Genomic DNA, 17,580 nt, shown 5'->3' with positions numbered 1-17,580 from the left:
CATGGAGCTACAGCTTCCACAGTGTAAGCCCTTCTCTCAGTCTACCTCAGCAAAAGCCCCAAAAAACAGTGTCTGGGATGTCCCCCAGCATCTGCAAAGCCCTTACAAAAACTTTGCCTACTCATCTCTGACTTTTCCAAAGCCACATCCAAGAGAAGACAAATGCATAAGGCATAGGTTTTGCAGGACAGCATCCAGGTGCAGAGAGGGGGGCGCAGAGCAGGAGACATGGCTGTTGCAGCTGAACAGCACTATCCTGAAAAAGCACAGGACAGGCCACAGAATCTGTTTTTCAGCACAGATCCAAATCTCTGGTCTCTTCCTCTATTCTCACAGTCCCAAAATAGCATTTTTTTTCCTACCTCCCTACTCCTTGTGCTGTTTACTCACACTGTCTGGTTCCCTCCTTTGTGAACATTGCCTGTCCATTAAAGCAAGAGGCCCTGGCTGAGTGCTATCATCCAACTAACAGGTTTCCCAGATACGCACCCATCACGTTCCTGCTTGCACTGAGGGCCAGGGGCTGCTGAAAAGTTGGATGCTGGATGCTATGTTTGGATGCTGTTTGGTGCCAGTCCTTGATGGGAGGGTCCATGTGCAGTGTCCCTCCTCCTACTCTGTTCCCTCGCAGAGATCAGTGAGGGAAGAGCCAACGTGAGCTGCAGGCTCCAAAATCTGCCTTGGACTGTCAGAGCGCAGAGAAAAGTCTCCTCCTCATGCTGCTTCCCAGAGACAGCCCTGACAGGACAACCCTAAACTTGTTCTTTATCACCTGGGAGCTTCCACCACCAAAAAACAAAGGAAATGGAAAAGGAAAATGGTTTGCTTAGCTCCTGCTGATGTCTGTACTCTGATTTCCAGTGCATGCAAAACTACCTGTGTAATAGGAGTGAACTTCAAGGAGCTGGATGTGCAATAAGACATGATAAAAAAATGAACATCCTTTGTGCATGCTGTTGTTGCCACTGAAAATAAGCACCTTTATCTGTACGGATAGCTGTGTCAAAAGGTCCCCATGCTTACACAAATCTTATCTTCCTCCTGTGCAAATCTCCAAGTACAAGTTATTCCCAGCCCATGCCAGCCTCTGTCCAATCCAAACTGCCTCTCTCAGCCCAGACTAAGCCCAGGTGTAGTAAGTTGGCATAGACAGCTACTGGACCTTTTCAGAGAGAGGATCTCATTTTGTTATGTTGGTCCAGCACATGAAGGCTCTGGTCCTGGTGGGCACCTCACCCCCACCAGGGATCAATTCTGACTGCAAAGCCTTCCTCACCCTCTCCCCAAACACCTCCAAAGCAGCCTGAGAGCTCAAAACCACTTCATTTTTTCTGCGTGAAACAGATCCCTCTGGCAAGTGGGGAGTTTCTGTATGATTTGCATAAGCATTATTCATTTGCCAGCCTAAGACAACCAAAAGTGAAATCAAGGCATGCTTTACACCTGGTAATTACATTTCCTAATGATGGGTTGTGGTTCTGGAGAGTTTCATAGGCGTTTATTACCCTGGCAACCCCAAAAGGAAGAGGGATGAACGTTGTTCTCATTTCACAAAGGCTGTCAGTGGTAGAGGACTGAGGATCAGCTCCCCAAACCTGCACAGGACCCCCTCCCCCTGACTGCAGACAGCTTCCCAGCCCACATCATCCCTTCTGGCATGGTGGGAAGAAATGCCTCGATTCACTGCATGAGATCTTTCAGGGGGTTTGGCACAAGTGCACAAGTGTTGCCCTATCTGACCAGACACTGCTCTTTGGTTTAATTCCCAGATTCCTCCTTGTTTTTCTCCTAGAAGAGAACTGAAACGGTGGCTCATCCCCACCTGCTTCACCCTCTCCCAGTGCCCCATTGCCTTTTTTCCTCCAGAAGGTTTTTGACAGATGGTCTACCCAATGGGAAGCTGCCATCCCACCAGAGCAGAAGGGTAAGAGTAGCAACCAGCTGCTGAGCAACCCTGAGGATGTGGTAGCAAACCACTGACCTTACAAACTGCTGTGGGTTCAGTTAAAGTTCACTCACACAGCTAAGATTTACGTGCATCTGGAGCAACAGTGTGTGCCAGTAGCGACCTTGAGAGCAGGGGAGGAATGAGAAACACAAGTTTCACATCCTGAAGCTCATCCTGACAAAAACAGAACACAGCCTGGGAACCGAAACTTGTCCTGGTAGCAGAGTACCTGTTATTGTGATAAGCTCAGTAGAAGGTACAAAAATATTTTTGTAAGTCCATGATTGGGCATTACGAGGGGAGTGGGTTTGTGTCTTAGTGTATATAAGTCTCTCTGTGTAGCAATAAAGGATACGATTTGGATTCGCTTACTGCATGACCTACGAGTCTGTGATTTCTTCATACGCCACAAATGGCGCCCGAACAGGGTTAAAGATTCAGCACAACGGTGATCAAGGACCGGTGGCGTACCCCCGTGAGCCGGACAGAAGATGTTGATCACCAAGGAGCTCCTATATACTCATCGCTGCACGATATAAGGTTAGCACAGCGAGGGGCCAGGGAAGGTATTATTATAATGGGGCAGTCTGCGATGAAAGCGCAGCAGATACATAAAGCACTTTTAATGAAAATCGTTAAGGAACAAGGATTAAAGTTACAGCCTCTTAAGCTTGTACAGCTTTTAGTATGGATTCGGGATCATTGTCCGTGGTATCCCCCCAACAGGTCTTATGATCCTTCTGACTGGCAGAAAGTGGGAGAATGCTTGCAAGCATGACTAATTATTGATCGTGATGTTAATCCTGATAATATCGTAACGTGGTGTGTCATATATACGGCGTTAAGAACATTCCTCCCTACCAATAAAGTGTTTGCTAACTCAGATTTTCCGCCTCCACCAGCTGATTTATTAACTTTAGAGGATACAGCTCCAGCTAGTTCAGACCCTGACGCTGAGCCTGTCTGTGATTCAGCTCAGCAGCCGCACTTGCCGGTAGCTGCTACAGTAGAAGCAGCCGACGACTCAGACTCACCGATACCTGAGGATCCCTTCCATCCAGGTCCTATTGACTCTGATCAAGAGCCTGATTTGTATCCACCTTTAACTCCGGTTAAAGCTATGGTGGCTTCTGCACCAACTGCGGAACAGATCTTACAAAATACTAAATGAATGACTATTAGTCGTGCCTCCGTTACGTGTCCGCCTCCTTATGCTCCTTCTCTAGACGTGCCTCCTAATGATTCTCACGATAAGGCAAGAAGGGAGTTTGTGGAAGAGTGTAGAAAAAGGGCTTTGCAAGAGGGTGATATTGAAATGCTTCAAGCTATGCCGGTCATCTATAGACCCCAGCAGCTTCCTCACTATGAGACACTGACATATGAAGTTATCAAAGAGTTATGAAAATCCGTTAAGGAAAACAGTTTACAATCCTCCTTTACTATTAGTTTGCTGGAAGCGATATCGGAGTTGTATGTTATGGTTCCTGCAGATTGGAAAATGGTGTTAAAGTTGATGTTAATGGCAGGGCAATATTCCATCTGGTTAACAGAATATCGTGAGTTGGTCGCTACCCAAGCATTAGAAAATTTGACAGCTGGGCATCCTATTGGGACTGATCACTTGATGGGAGAAGGGCAATATGTGACTTCAGCAGCGCAAGTTCAAATGAATAATTAGCTTTCCAACAAGCATCTACGCTCGCCTTACAGGCTTTAAAACGAGTTCCCGATGGTAAACGTACAGAACTGTCATTTGCGAGTATCCGACAGGGAGCACAAGAGCCTTACATAGAATTCATAGACCACTTGCAAACAGCTATTTCTCAACAGATTGAACTTCCAGCAGCTGCTGAACTTTTATTAATGCAATTAGCAGTGTAAAATGCTAACACTGAATGCCGCAGGGCTTTAGACCCTATACGTGGCAAGGCCACCACTTTGAATGAACTTATTAAAGCGTGTCAGCATGTAGGAACGGAAGAGTGCAGGTTTGAGATGTTAGCGACGGCATTGGCTCAACAACTAACCATGGCTCGTGCTGCTATTAAATGTTTTTCGTGCGGGCAGGACGGACACATGAGAAAGGATTGCCCAAAACGAAGGGGAGAAAGGGATAAGACTCTGAATGAATTATGTCCTCGGTGCCAGAAAGGATATCATTGGAGCAATCAATGTCACTCTAAATATGATAAAAATGGTAATCCCTTACCCTCTCCGCGGTCGGGAAACGCCAGGAGGGGCGCACGGTCCAGTGCCCCATGCAATCCCAACAGGGCCCAATGGCAGATGCTGCAATTAGCAGCACAGCAGGGGAATGGACAAGCAATGCAGGCATCATCCCCCGCCGTGCCACCCCCGGAAGTGCCGGGTTGGACGTGGCAACTGTCGCCACAACAAACGTAAATGATACTTCTGTGCACCTGATATCGACGGGACTGCAAGGGCCGCTGCCTTTTAACGGACATGTTTTGTTACTGGGCCGGTCTTCTACTACAAAGATGGGTTTGTTTGTTTTACCTGGGATTATTGATAGTGACTATCGGGGAGAAATTAAAATCATGGTATGGACTCCGAATCTTCCCTGTACCATACCAGCAGGTGAACGCATTGCTCAATAAATACCTCTCCCTAGTTTGTCTCCTTTAACAGACGACACTGCTGCATTGGCACCGATCCGTGGAGCTGGAGGTTTCGGGAGTACAGGATCCCCACAGATTTATTGGACTCAGCAGATCACGACTCAACAACCCTTTCTTACTTGTCGACTTAATGGTAAAGATTTTTCAGGGTTGGTAGATACTGGAGCGGATATTTCTATCATCCGTAAATCTGGCCGCCTGAATGGCCTGTTGTGGACACGGCTGCTTTAATTACTGGGGTTGGAGGAACTCAGCTTCCTCAACAATCGCTACAATTCCTGCTGGTTGAAGGACCGGATGGGAAAATAGCTAAATTGAAACCATACATTCTACCAGTACCCTGTACATTATGGGGCCGTGACTTGATTTCACAATGGGGTTTGCTTTTAATGACACATTTTTGACTGGGGTCGCTGATGTCCAACCACGGCTCAAACTTACGTGGTTAACCAATTCCCCTGTTTGGGTTGATCAGTGGCCCCTCAGAGGTGAGCGGTTGGAGCGAGCGCGAGAGCTGGTTGCAGAACAATTGCAGTTAGGACATATTGTCCCTTCTACAAGCCCATGGAATACTCCAATTTTTGTAATACCTAAGAAATCGGGCAAATGGCGATTATTGCAGGATCTACGGGCAGTTAATGCTGTTATAGCTCCAATGGGTGCGTTGCAATCGGGACTGCCGAGTCCTGCAACGATACCACAATCTTGGAATCTTCTTGTCATTGATTTAAAGGATTGTTTCTTTACAATTTTTCTGCATCCTGATGATTGTCCACATTTTGCCTTTTCTGTACCTTCTATTAACAATGAAGGGCCTATGGAGAGATATCATTGGGTAGTGCTTCCTCAAGGCATGGAAAATAGTCCAACTATTTGTCAATTTGTTGTTTATTCTGCTTTGAAACCAGTGAAAACACAATTTCCTACCCTGTTGTTTTATCATTACGCGGATGATATTTTAATTGCTGCACCTGATGAGTTTCAGTTACAATCTGCGTTTGCTCAGGTGAAATTGGCCATGGAACGCTACGGACTTCGGATTGCACCTGAGAAGGTACAGTCTATACCACCTTGGAAATATCTGGGTTGGCAAATCTTAGATAAAACCATTATTCCACAACCCATATGAATTGTCAATACAGTAACTACATTGAATGAGTTACAAAAATTATTGGGAACCATTAATTGGCTATGACCTTTATTGGGGATTTCTACAGAATTATTATCTCCCCTGTTTGACCTTTTGAAAGGCGATTCTGATTTGTCATCCCCAAGATCGATTACCGGGGAAGCTTCACAAGCATTGCAGATTGTGGCAGAAAGGGTTAATACAGCCTTTGCGTCCAGGTGTGATTTAAATTTACCTGTTCATCTATTTTTAATCCCTAATTCTTTCCAGCCGTATGTGCTTATTGGCCAATGGGATGAAAAGGAACAACAGCTATTTGTACTAGAATGGATTTTCCTTCCTCATTCATTTTCAAAACCTGTAACTACTTTGCTTGAGATGTTTGTGAGATTAATTTCTACAGGTCGACTGCGATGCCAGCAACTTCGAGGAACCGATCCGGATTTCATTCATATGTACATCACGAAGGAAGATTTTACGGTAATGCTTCGTGAGAGTTTATCTTTACAGGCAGCCTTTGCGGACTACCTTGGCAAAATCCTTTATACTCTGCCGAAGCACCATCTGCTTAACTCCCTAAAAGATGTTCCTCTACAGCCTCTTTTTTTGCAGCAATCTTCGCCAATCCCTACTGCCCGAATGACATTCATTGACGGCTCTGGAAGAACGGGCAAAGGCTGCTGTTGTCTGGCAAGAGGCCACACGTGGGTGGCAACACTCTGTTGTTTTTCAGTCAGGTTCTACTCAATTGGTTGAGCTTGCAGCTGCCATCCATGCATTCAGTTTATTTGCTGATGAACCCCTTAATGTTTCACTGACTCTGCCTATGTCTTTGGTATTATACGAAGATTAGGAAAATCCTTTTTAAAGGAAGTTACAAATCAGGACTTGTTTGATCTCCTCTCCAGGTTGTATATATTGATTTCACGGAGAGCTCATTCTTATTTTGTGTCTCATTTACGTTCTCACGCTACATTGCCTGGGCCTATGGTTAAAGGTAATGCTGTTGCCGATTCTTTTACTATGACTGTTGTGGTACCTAAGAAACTTCAACAGGCTCAACTCTCCCATGAATTTTATCATGAGAACACCAAGGCACTCTCCAAGGATTTCCAGCTCACACTGCAGCAGGCACGAGAAATTGTCTCTGTGACGCGCGGAAACAAACCCTACAACTCGCAGAGAGTTATAAAGCAGGTATGTTTATTGCGGTGCCGGGTGCAAGGGGGATTTCTCCTCCTAACTTGCACACTGGCTCGTAAAACAAGCATCTATTTATGATAAAAAGCATACATATTCATTAATGTGGGCTGGGTTATTATAATTAATTCTAAGAAAAGGCATTACTATTCTAATTATTTCTAGGAACTCATTATCATAAGTCTCCTCCCCTTGCCGCATGCATACTGTCACCCAGTGGTCATGGGCCAGGGTCTTCTGGAGGAAGGCTCATAGTCTTCTTCACCGTGTACTTTTACCTTTGGCTTAGAATGCTGGGCTGGCTGGACCCCAAACCGCGGAACTGGTCCCGACCAGATGGACACTTTACCCAGACAATTGGGTTCCTCCTTAGCATGCAGGCTGTTCCTGCTATCTTATACACAAGGCCAGTTCCTTATCTTGGACTGCTGGGCTCCTGGGCTCCGAGCTCTGTTCTTTGCCAAGCTGTACTAAATCTACACTAATGACCTTTAACCATTCATTCTCCGAATCATCTGCCTGTCCAGATTGCCAGCGTCTCCTGCCGCTTCCTACACAGACTGGATCTAATCCTCGTGGATTGCAGCCCAATGAACTATGGCAAACTGATGTTACTCATATTTCTGCCTTTGGAGTTTTTCACTTTGTACATGTTACTGTTGACACCTTTTCTGGGTTTATTGTTGCTTCTGCACACAGGGGCGAAAAGGCTAAAGATGTCTGTCGCCATTGGCTTCATGCAATTGCTGCTTTAGGTATTCCACAGAAAATTAAGACTGATAACGGGCCAGGCTATGTCGCCAGACAGACAAAAACCTTTTTAGCCGAGTGGGGTATCCTGCACGTTACAGGTATTCCCCATTCTCCGACTGGTCACGCAATTATAGAGTCTTCTCATCTTACTCTGAAAAATATGCTTCATAAACAAAAAAGGGGGAATCCCCTGGGTATCACACCTCAGGAACAATTAGATAAAGCCACTTATGTTCTAAATTTTTTGAATCTTACTCATGCTGACAATTTGACTGCTAATCGACGGTGATATGGTTTGCCGGATCAGACAAATATGAAGCCTACCGTATTTTACAAAGACTTCTTACAATCAGGACAATGGATGGGTCCAGTACCCTTGTTGTCATGGGGACGTGGTTATGGTTGTGTTTCTTTATCCACAGGCCCATACTGGTTACCTGCGAAAAATATCAAGCCTGCCAACACTATACAGAAAGACACAGAATCTGTTGAAGACGTCTCTCACAGCGAAGATAAAGAGGAAGATTCTAATCTTCCTCAGGTTTAATCATGTCGCATGTGTCTCGCGTTATCATATGTATGTTATGTAGCTCAGTAACTAGAGCTTATGTCTATTGGGCGCATGTTTTAGACCTGCCTGCATTCAGGCCTCTCACATGGTGGGATCTAGTGTCACCTTTAAGTAATAATGACACGAGATGGATGAGAGGAATTTGACTACCACCATCTTGCGACGATCTTAACAATTCCTTTGAGACAAGCCAGATATTTTATAGTGACTTACATGTGTGTCACATGGGCCAATGTTACTAGGCCCGAGAATCAATCTCCTTATATAAATTTTACTACTCAGTTACATCTTATTGGATTAAAACTAAATGTCAAAACTAATTACACTATGGTCACTCTGCCAAGTCCAAGCAATACCGAGGAGGAGGGTATTATCCCATATTTGTCCTCTTTTCCAGCATGCAACCTGCAAAATTGCAAGATCTACAACAATTGGCTCGGAGACCGTGTCTGAGGTTGTATCCTCAAAGACAAAATTTCTCATTTGGGTTTGTTATTGACTGGGGTCCGCATGGCATCTTTTGGAATCAAAAATACAATTCTTTAGCATTATTTTTTAGTGAGGATAATGCGAGCCTTATTTGGCATGATGGGAAATGGCAGGACCTTTGATTCTAAGGACAATCATTCTAGCATTAAAATAGATCTATGGAGATTAGTTTTGCCGGGTTTAACACGAACTGTATATCAGTTGTATATGCAGAAAAATATTACCTTAATTAATCTGATGGGGTTTGCATTGTGCTAACATAACTGTGTGTACTACTCACCCATATGTATTCGCATTAGCTTGTAATCTTAATGTAACCTTTAATGATAGTTTGTATTCATTAGAAGCACAATCCTTTTCTGTAAGAATTGTATTACACATGTTGATTTAGCATTAGGAAATTATATGACTATTGTTCTTTTAGAAGATGACCAGAAGTATGGATACCTGTTAATTTTACATGTGAATGGGAAGGGCAAGATGGTATAGGTTATTTAATTAGACTTCTTAAGGATGAAGTTGAAAATACCAAAAAGAGGGTTAAGTGCTTTCTTGAGTGATTAACTTTTGCTATAGTACATGATTACAGGCCCTTGAAGATGCTTTGCTCTTTTTGCTTAATTTTCTTTCTTTTTGGGTTCCTAGGTTCAGTTATTAATTAGACGCGTGATATTCAGTGCCAGGTTATGACGACCCTTGCTTTGATTTCTATTCTAACTAATAAAGGACGGGGAGATGTGGGTTCAGTTAAAGTTCACTCACACAGCTAAGATTTACGTGCATCTGGAGCAACAGTGTGTGCCAGTAGCGACCTTGAGAGCAGGGGAGGATGAGAAACATAAGTTTCACATCCTGAAGCTCATCCTGACAAAAACAGAACACAGTCTGAGTAGCAGAGTACCTGTTATTGTGATAAGCTCAGTAGAAGGTACAAAAATATTTTTGTAAGTCCATGATTGGGCATTACGAGGGGAGTGGGTTTGTGTCTTAGTGTATATAAGTTTCTCTGTGTAGCAATAAAGGGTCGATTTGGATTCGCTTACTGCATGACCTATGAGTCCGTGATTTCTTCATACGCCACAACTGCTGCAAAAACTTACCCTCTCACTCACCCTGCACATACACACATGCACATCTGCTCCCATCTCTTCCTTACCATGAGGATGAACATCCCCAGGCTTCTGCCAGAAGCTCCCTGATGGTGCCGCTATGAATTGTGAGCACCTTCTGAATCTTTTCCAGCATTTTGCTCTCTGGCTCCAGCCTGCAGCCATGGGAGCTTCTGCTGCGATGGCACGCTTCATTGTGCTGAGCTAAGTTACCCTTTGAGACTTGGCACCCTCCCTTCACCCTCAGACACCTTCATTCATTTGGATAACAATGAACAAGCCAATAAAGTAGCAGCTAGCTTCAAAGTCTTCACACACACACGCACCATCCTTTTAAAACTATATGGTAAGGCTGCAATATTTCTGTTACTAGGGCATTGCAAACAATGTACCTCTGCCCAGGAGCAGCCTATCTCCAGAGCGGTGGAGCTGTAAATAGCCTTGATGTGTTCCTAAAGCCTCTGTCTTTCTCCGTAAGCTTTTCCACAGGCACTGAACAGGAATTTTGGCTGTGCTCTGCATTGTAACCCACTGGCTGGTGGTTTGGTGCCATTTTTTTTTAACAGGTGGGATTAGGACTGTTTGCCTGTGCTTTGCAGGACTATTTGGATGCCCAGCTTGCGGTGAGGATGCTCTGCCTGGAGCTGGTGTGCACCGCTGTCTGCAGCCAGGAAGAGCACAATGCCTTGAGCGTTGCTTCAGATTGAATATTTGCTCTTGCTGAATGCACCTGTGCCCACAGCTCCCATCACACTAGTGGAGAGCCTCCCCATCAGCCTCCCGGTCTGTCCTCTCATCACAGAATCACAGAATATTTTTGGTTGGATGGGACTTTTGAGATCATCGAGTCCAACCAAAAAAAAACCACCAACACCCCCCCCCAAAAAAAAACCACCACCAAAAACAAACAAACAAACAAAAAAAACCCCAAAAATCCCAGAAAACCAAACACCAAAACCAAACCAAAACAAACGCCCACAACCACACACCACCCCACCCACAAACAGACACAAACCAACAATCTCAGGCACTAGAGCATGCCCTGAAGTGCCATGTCTACACGCTTCTTAAATACCTCCAGGGATGGCGACTCCACCACCTCCCTGGGCAGGCTGTTCCAGTGCCTGACCACTCTCTCAGTAAAGTAATTCTTCCTAATATCTAATCTAATCCTCCCCTGCCGCAACTTCAGACCATTTCCTCTGTTCCTGTCATTATTCCCTTGGGAGAAGAGTCCAACACCCACCTCTCTACAACCTCCTTTCAGATAGTTGTAGAGGGCAATGAGGTCTCCCCTCAGCCTCCTCTTCTCCAAACTAAATGTGGGGCAAGGAGAGACCACTCTTGGCAATGGTCCCCAAAGACCTTCAATCTCATCTGGCTGCCAGAGCAGGGCCCTTGCTGTTCCAGTTCCTCCTCCATCTCCTTATTCCCTTTTATCTACCTGCTCACCAAGTGCTCTTACCTCTTGTCGTGGTTTTGGCCGAATTTACCAAAACCAGACCGACAGATGGCCCTTCCCCTCCCCTCTCCCCCCCCCACCAAAAGAGAGAGAGAGGAGAGAAAGAGATAAGGAGATTCAGAAGTTTAGAATGAACTAAACTACTTTAATGAAGAATTAATATTAAAATAAAAATAAAGAAGAAAATAATGAAATAGATACAATATATACAAAATCGTATCAAGCTCCCAGGATGACAATCACGTCACCGGCAGGCACTGGGGAAGTCCCAGACTGGACTCGGCGATGGATGGGAACTGGATTCCAGCTCTGGAGTCAGGAACACACGGATCGGGATCAAAGGCAGATGAACAGACAGGGTCCTCTTCGGACGTCAGCCATTGAAGAAAGAGTTGACCCTTTGATCCCTCAGCTTTTATACTGAGCATGGGGCAGATGGGATGGAATACCCCAGTTGGTCAGGTTTGGGTCACCTGTCCTGTCCACTCCTCCCCACCAATGTGACCCCTCTATGTTTTTTCCGTTTCCAACCCCCTAAGAGGGCAAATAACGAAATGGGCTGACCTTGGTTGTTATGGCAGTAAGTATAAGCAAGGGCCTCCCTGCATACCATTCCTTGGCATGGAGCACAAACATTGGTCTTATCATTCTGAGAATGAGCAGTTTCTCCACAATATGCCGTTAATTTCAGAGAGTTAGAGGAGGCCTAGCTATGATGTAAAGTTGCAGAACAGAAAATTGGTTCGGTTTTACTTCAAACCGGGACACCTCTCCAGTGTGAAAAGGTTTTAATACATTAGCTTAATCACTGAAAAACTTAAATCCACTGAACAGTCAAGACCTTTTTCTGAGAGCCTTGTCTGGTTCTTTGCTGGTTCTTTTTCTTTGCCTTCCTCTCAATCCGCTGCTGTCTGTTTGTGGGTGGGGTGGTATGTGGTTGTGGGTGTTTGTTTTGTTTTGGTTTTGATGTTTGGTGTTCTGGGATTTTGGGGGGGGGGGGGTTTGTTTGTTTTTGGTGTTGGTTTTTTTTTGTTGTTGTTTTTTTTGTTTTTTGGGGTTTTTTTGTTGGTTGGACTCGATGATCTCGAAGGTCCCATCCAACCAAAAATATTCTGTGATTTTGTGATTCTGTGATTCTCAGTGGCAGTACTCAGTGGCACCATGTCTGGAGGGGACATGGTGCACAGCTCTGGAGGGGTTACCAGCAGCTGCCTCGATGGGGATGTAGCACTCTGCTCATGCTGCCCTGCTGTTGCTTCCTTCTGCACTACGGCATTGCAAAAGTTCATGAGCTTTTCTTTCACCCACAGGATACTGACCAGCTGTATGGAAGAACCTATTCTCCTCTCTGTTACATAGATGATTGTCTTGTGGCAGGGAAGGGCTTTATGGACTGGGGTAAACTGTCCTCCAGCAACAGATAAGCTATTGACCTCAGTGAATGCCTGGCTAAATATGCAGTAAATTACTAGTCTGTCTCTGATAATAAGGACCATCTAATCATGATGGATGATAACACTCTGCTGGCAAGGATGTTCCTATAGCATATTCCTAGGTGGGAAGGTTTTTTTGGTCCTATAAATCTGAGCCATGCTGTGGCACAGAAAAAGTGGCTGATAAATCTTTCCAGGTGTCCTGGTTTGAGGACAAAACACCAGGTCACTTCATTCTCTGCCATGCAGATGTTTGGTGGAGCACACAAACACAGGCCCTGGAGCAGCAGGCCAGGGCGGTGACAGGAGCCTCAAGTTTCTTCTTCACATGGTAATTTTCAGCTGACTTGTAAAGCTGAAGTCCTGGAACCAGTATGTATTGGAGATCTCACAGCCTTCCTCAGATGATGGATGACGTATACCTACACCCACCCTCCCCCCCAAGCTGGACCTACAATTTTGGTTTTCATGCCTAGATCTCAGGGAGTCTTCCAAGTGGATTCTTCTCCTTCAGACAAACAAGCTGCTGTGTCTCCAAAAGGCTTTGTCTCCTGGATTCAAGCATTGACTATAGGCATCTATATATTCTAATTTGGGCTAAAAAAGAACAGGCATTTTCTGGGAACACTGGGCTCCCATGGATTTGCAGTCTTCTCAGGGGAAAAGGCAATCCCAGTTTTCAATAGAAATAGGTTTGGTGATGGTATTTGAGCATAATCACTGGTATTACCACCAAAGTCCCTAAAACTCCAGTATGCTTCTAGGATGGCATCATGGATCACTGGATGTGCCTCTTACCGCTGCCTGTCCTTCCACATGATGGCACTGAGAAATTAATTTCTCCCTTAAAAGTGTTCAGATGGGTTCTTCTGTTAGCTGCTGAGAGAGAAAACCCTTTAGTTTTAGGGTTCCTCCGGGTATTTTTATACATTAAAGAAAGGTGATCTGCCAATGTTCAAGGAGTGTAACAAAAAAAATACCCCAAAACCAAAATAAACCACCACCCTTTCTATGAGTCCTGCAAGGCAGATCACCTCTGTTCTGCCAGCACACAAAACCAAAGTATGTAAGCCTGCAGCTGTCACCCTCCACTATATAATCACCAGAGAAAACCAGGCAGCTCCAAAGGGCAGTTCATCCCCACCTAAAATAAGCATCTGAGGACAGACCTATGAGTCATGCTGGATGCTGGCAGTTTCTCTCGTGTCTGCACCGGGACGTGGAGTGATAGGCTCCAGCGTGCATGTATCCATGCGGAGGTATCTACTGCCAGGTGAGCTGGACTGCCCTTCCTCTCTGCATTCAGATCTTGAGTGAGCATAAACAACCATGTGAGACTAGCGGTGTGCTCTCCCTCTTTCCCCCCACACCCCACCCTGGCTCCTGCTTGGGCCTTGACCATCATGGCCATCACAACATCAGTTGCGATAACTTGCACCTGGACTTTGGGGGAGGGCTGGCAACACAGCCAAAACACTGTCTGGAGTGGGGACCTAGAAATTTTGTTCCCATGAGAATATGACTATAGGTCAATTATCTTACTCTATAAATAGTGGACAGCCCAAGAGCCCTTTGAGCTCTCCTATATGGCAGCGGGCTGCACGCCAGGATCTCCCCTTTTGTGAGGACGCTCGCTTAAGGTTTTACTCCTCGAGGTTGAGAGATTCCTTGCCACAACAGATTCTCGGTAAGTGACTAATAGCATGCTAAACTTTGAAATCTTAGCTAAGTAATGTAAAGGATTGATTGCGCATATATAATCCTTTAGACATAAACCGTTGACCAAGTCTGGGACTAGGACTGGATCCAGCCACACTCAGACTCCTCTCTGAGAAGGAGTTTAGAAAGCAAGGGGGTCCTTTCTGAACCTCGTGACTCAATGGGAGGGTCTCCCTGACAGCTTGTGTGACCCTGTTCTCTATGCAGTAAATAATAGAGTGTACCTTGACATTGAATCTTGTAAAACACTGTCGCATTTACTACTGGTTTTATCGCACTTACTACTGATTTTGTTAAATCACTGTTTCACCTTAATAAATATTTCACTACTTCACTCTAACTAGTGAAGTTGATCACTCCATCTGTGACAGATGCCAAGGGCTGGACAGCGAAGATTTGCCAGTTGCCCAACATGACCTGTTGATACTTGCACAGTTTCACTTACTTGCAGAGCTGACGAGGATGTCTGGAGGGTCACCAAATACAGTCCCCTGCTAACATAGGCAGCCACACCACATCTTCCCTTTCATGACCTGGACAGTCTCCATTTTAGGGGTAAGTGCTTTTTGCCCCAACTCCTCCTGCTAGAAGCCTGTTTGGTAACAGGCTGCTCTGGAGATCAGAGACTTCTAGTTTTCAGCCAAATTCCCAAAGCCGTTTGCTCATGTGGCAACATTATCCCATTACAGTCATGAGTTAACTACTTTCTTACAGGTGCTATCTCATAAAAGTTTTCCTATAAGGTTTGTTAGAGGAGTGTTAGCTGCTCGCACTTAGCTCTGTACTGTATCCTGATGTTTACCTTGACTTGCTCACATGTTGAAAGTCCATCCAACATTGACTCTACAATGATTTTACCATGTTTTCCACCACACATTAAGCAATCACCTGCTAAACAAAACTCATTTTCTTCCCTAAGGCAGGTGTGCTTTCAGCACTAGTAATAAAGGCGGAGAGGAAAATTCTGGCACAGTCAATGCACCCTAACTATGCTGGTGTTCATACCTATGATAGTGAAGAGCTGGGGGAACAACCCTCCTGGGTCCTGCTAGAGCAGCACTGGGAAGGAGGAGCTCCCAGGGACTCCAGGGCGCTTGTGCTTCTGCAAGGAATCACAGAATCACAGAACTGTAGGGGTTGGAAGGGACCTTCGGAGATCATGTAGTCCAACCCCCCCTGCCAAAGCAAGTTCACCTAGAGCAGGCTGGACAGGAATGCATCCAGGTGGGTTTTGAATATCTCCAGAGAAGGAGACTCCACAACCTCTCTGGGCAGCCTGTTCCAGTGCTCTGCCACCCTCAATGTAAAGAAGTTTTTCCTTATGTTGAGATGGAATTTCCTGTGTTCTAGCTTATGCCCGTTGCCCCTTGTCCTGTCACCGAGCACCACTGAGAAGAGTCTGGCCCATCCTATTGACACCTGCTCTTTAGATATTTATAAGCATTGGTGAGATTCCCCCTCAGTCTTCTCTTCTCCAGGCTAAACAGACCCAGGTCTCTCAGCCTTTTCTCCTAAGAGAGGTGCTCCATTCCTTTGATCATCTTTGTAGCCCTCTGCTGGACTCTCTCCAGTAGTTCCCTGTCCTTCTTGAACCAGAGAGCCCAGAACTGGACACAGTACTCCAGATGCGGCCTCACCAGGGCAGAGTAGAGGGGGAGGATGACCTCCCTCAACCTGCTGGCCACGCTCTTTTTAATGCGCCCCAGGAGACCATTGGCCTTCTTGGCCACAAGGGCATATTGCTGGCTCATGGTCATCCTATTGTCCGCCAGGACTCCCAGGTCCCTCTCTACAGAGCTGCTTTCCAGCAGGTCAACCCCTAACCTGTACTGGTGCATGGGGTTATTCCTCCCTAGGTGCAGGACCCTACACTTGCCCTTGCTGAATTTCATCAGATGCCTCGCTGCCCAACTCTCTAGCCTGTCCAAGTCTCGCTGAATGGCAGCACAGCCTTCTGGTGTGTCAGCCACTCCTCCCAGTTTTGTATCATCAGCAAACTTGCTGAGGGTACACTCTGTCCCCTCATCCAGGTCATTGATGAATATGTTGAACAAGACCGGCCCCAGTACTGACCCTTAGGGAACACTGCTAGTTACAGGCCTCCAACTGGACTCTGCACCGCTGATCACAACCCTCTGAGCTCTGCCATTCAGCCAGTTCTCAATCCACCTCACGTCCACCCATCTAACCCATACTTCCTAAGCTTAGCTATGAGGATGTTATGGGAGACAGTGTCAGTGATCTTATTGTCATCACAGAGACGTGGTGGGATGGCTCTTATGATTGGAGTATTGGAATGGAGGGATACAGACTCTTCAGGAAGGACAGGCTGGGGAGACAAGGAGGGGGTGTTGCCCTCTATGTCAATGACCAGCTGGAGTGCATGGAGCTCCACCTGGGGATGGATGAAGACCCAACAGAGAGCTTATGGGTCAAGATTAAAGGGAACACAGGGGCAGGTGACGTTACAGTAGGGGTCTGCTACAGACCACCAGATCAGAGTGACAGGGAGGATGGGGCCCTCTATAGGCAGATAGAAGCAGCATCGCGCTCGCACACCCTGGTCCTCATGGGGGACTTCAACCACCCTGATATCTGTTGGAAGGACAACACAGCAGGGCACGCAAAATCCAGGAAGTTCTTGGAATGCGTTAATGATAATTTTCTTCTTCAAATGATCGAGGAGCCAACGAGGAGAGGAGCCGTGCGGGACCTTGTCCTTACCAACAAGTAGGGACTGGTGGGGGATGTCAAGTTCAAGGGTAGCCTTGGCTGCAGTGACCACGAAATGGTAGAACTCAAGATTCATGGGAAAGCAAGAAGGGTGTGCAGCAAGCTTGCTACCCTGAACTTCAGAAGAGCAGACTTTGGTCTCCTGAGAGATCTGATTGGTATGGTAGCGTGGGAGAAAGAACTGGAGGGGAGAGGGGCCCAAGAAAGCTGGTTGGCATTCAAGGATCGCCTCCTCCAAGCTCAGGAGAGGTGCATCCCAAAAAAGAAGTCGTCAGGCAAAATAGCAGGCCTGTGTGGATGAACAAGGAGCTGCTGGACAAGCTCAAGACCAAAAAGGAGACCTATAGAGGGTGGAAGCAGGGACGGGTACAATGGGCAGAATATAAAGAAACTGT

Source organism: Numenius arquata, chromosome W, assembly GCF_964106895.1.
Source record: "Numenius arquata chromosome W, bNumArq3.hap1.1, whole genome shotgun sequence".
Classification (NCBI taxonomy): domain Eukaryota; kingdom Metazoa; phylum Chordata; class Aves; order Charadriiformes; family Scolopacidae; genus Numenius; species Numenius arquata.
Note: the sequence above shows the minus strand (reverse complement) of the source record.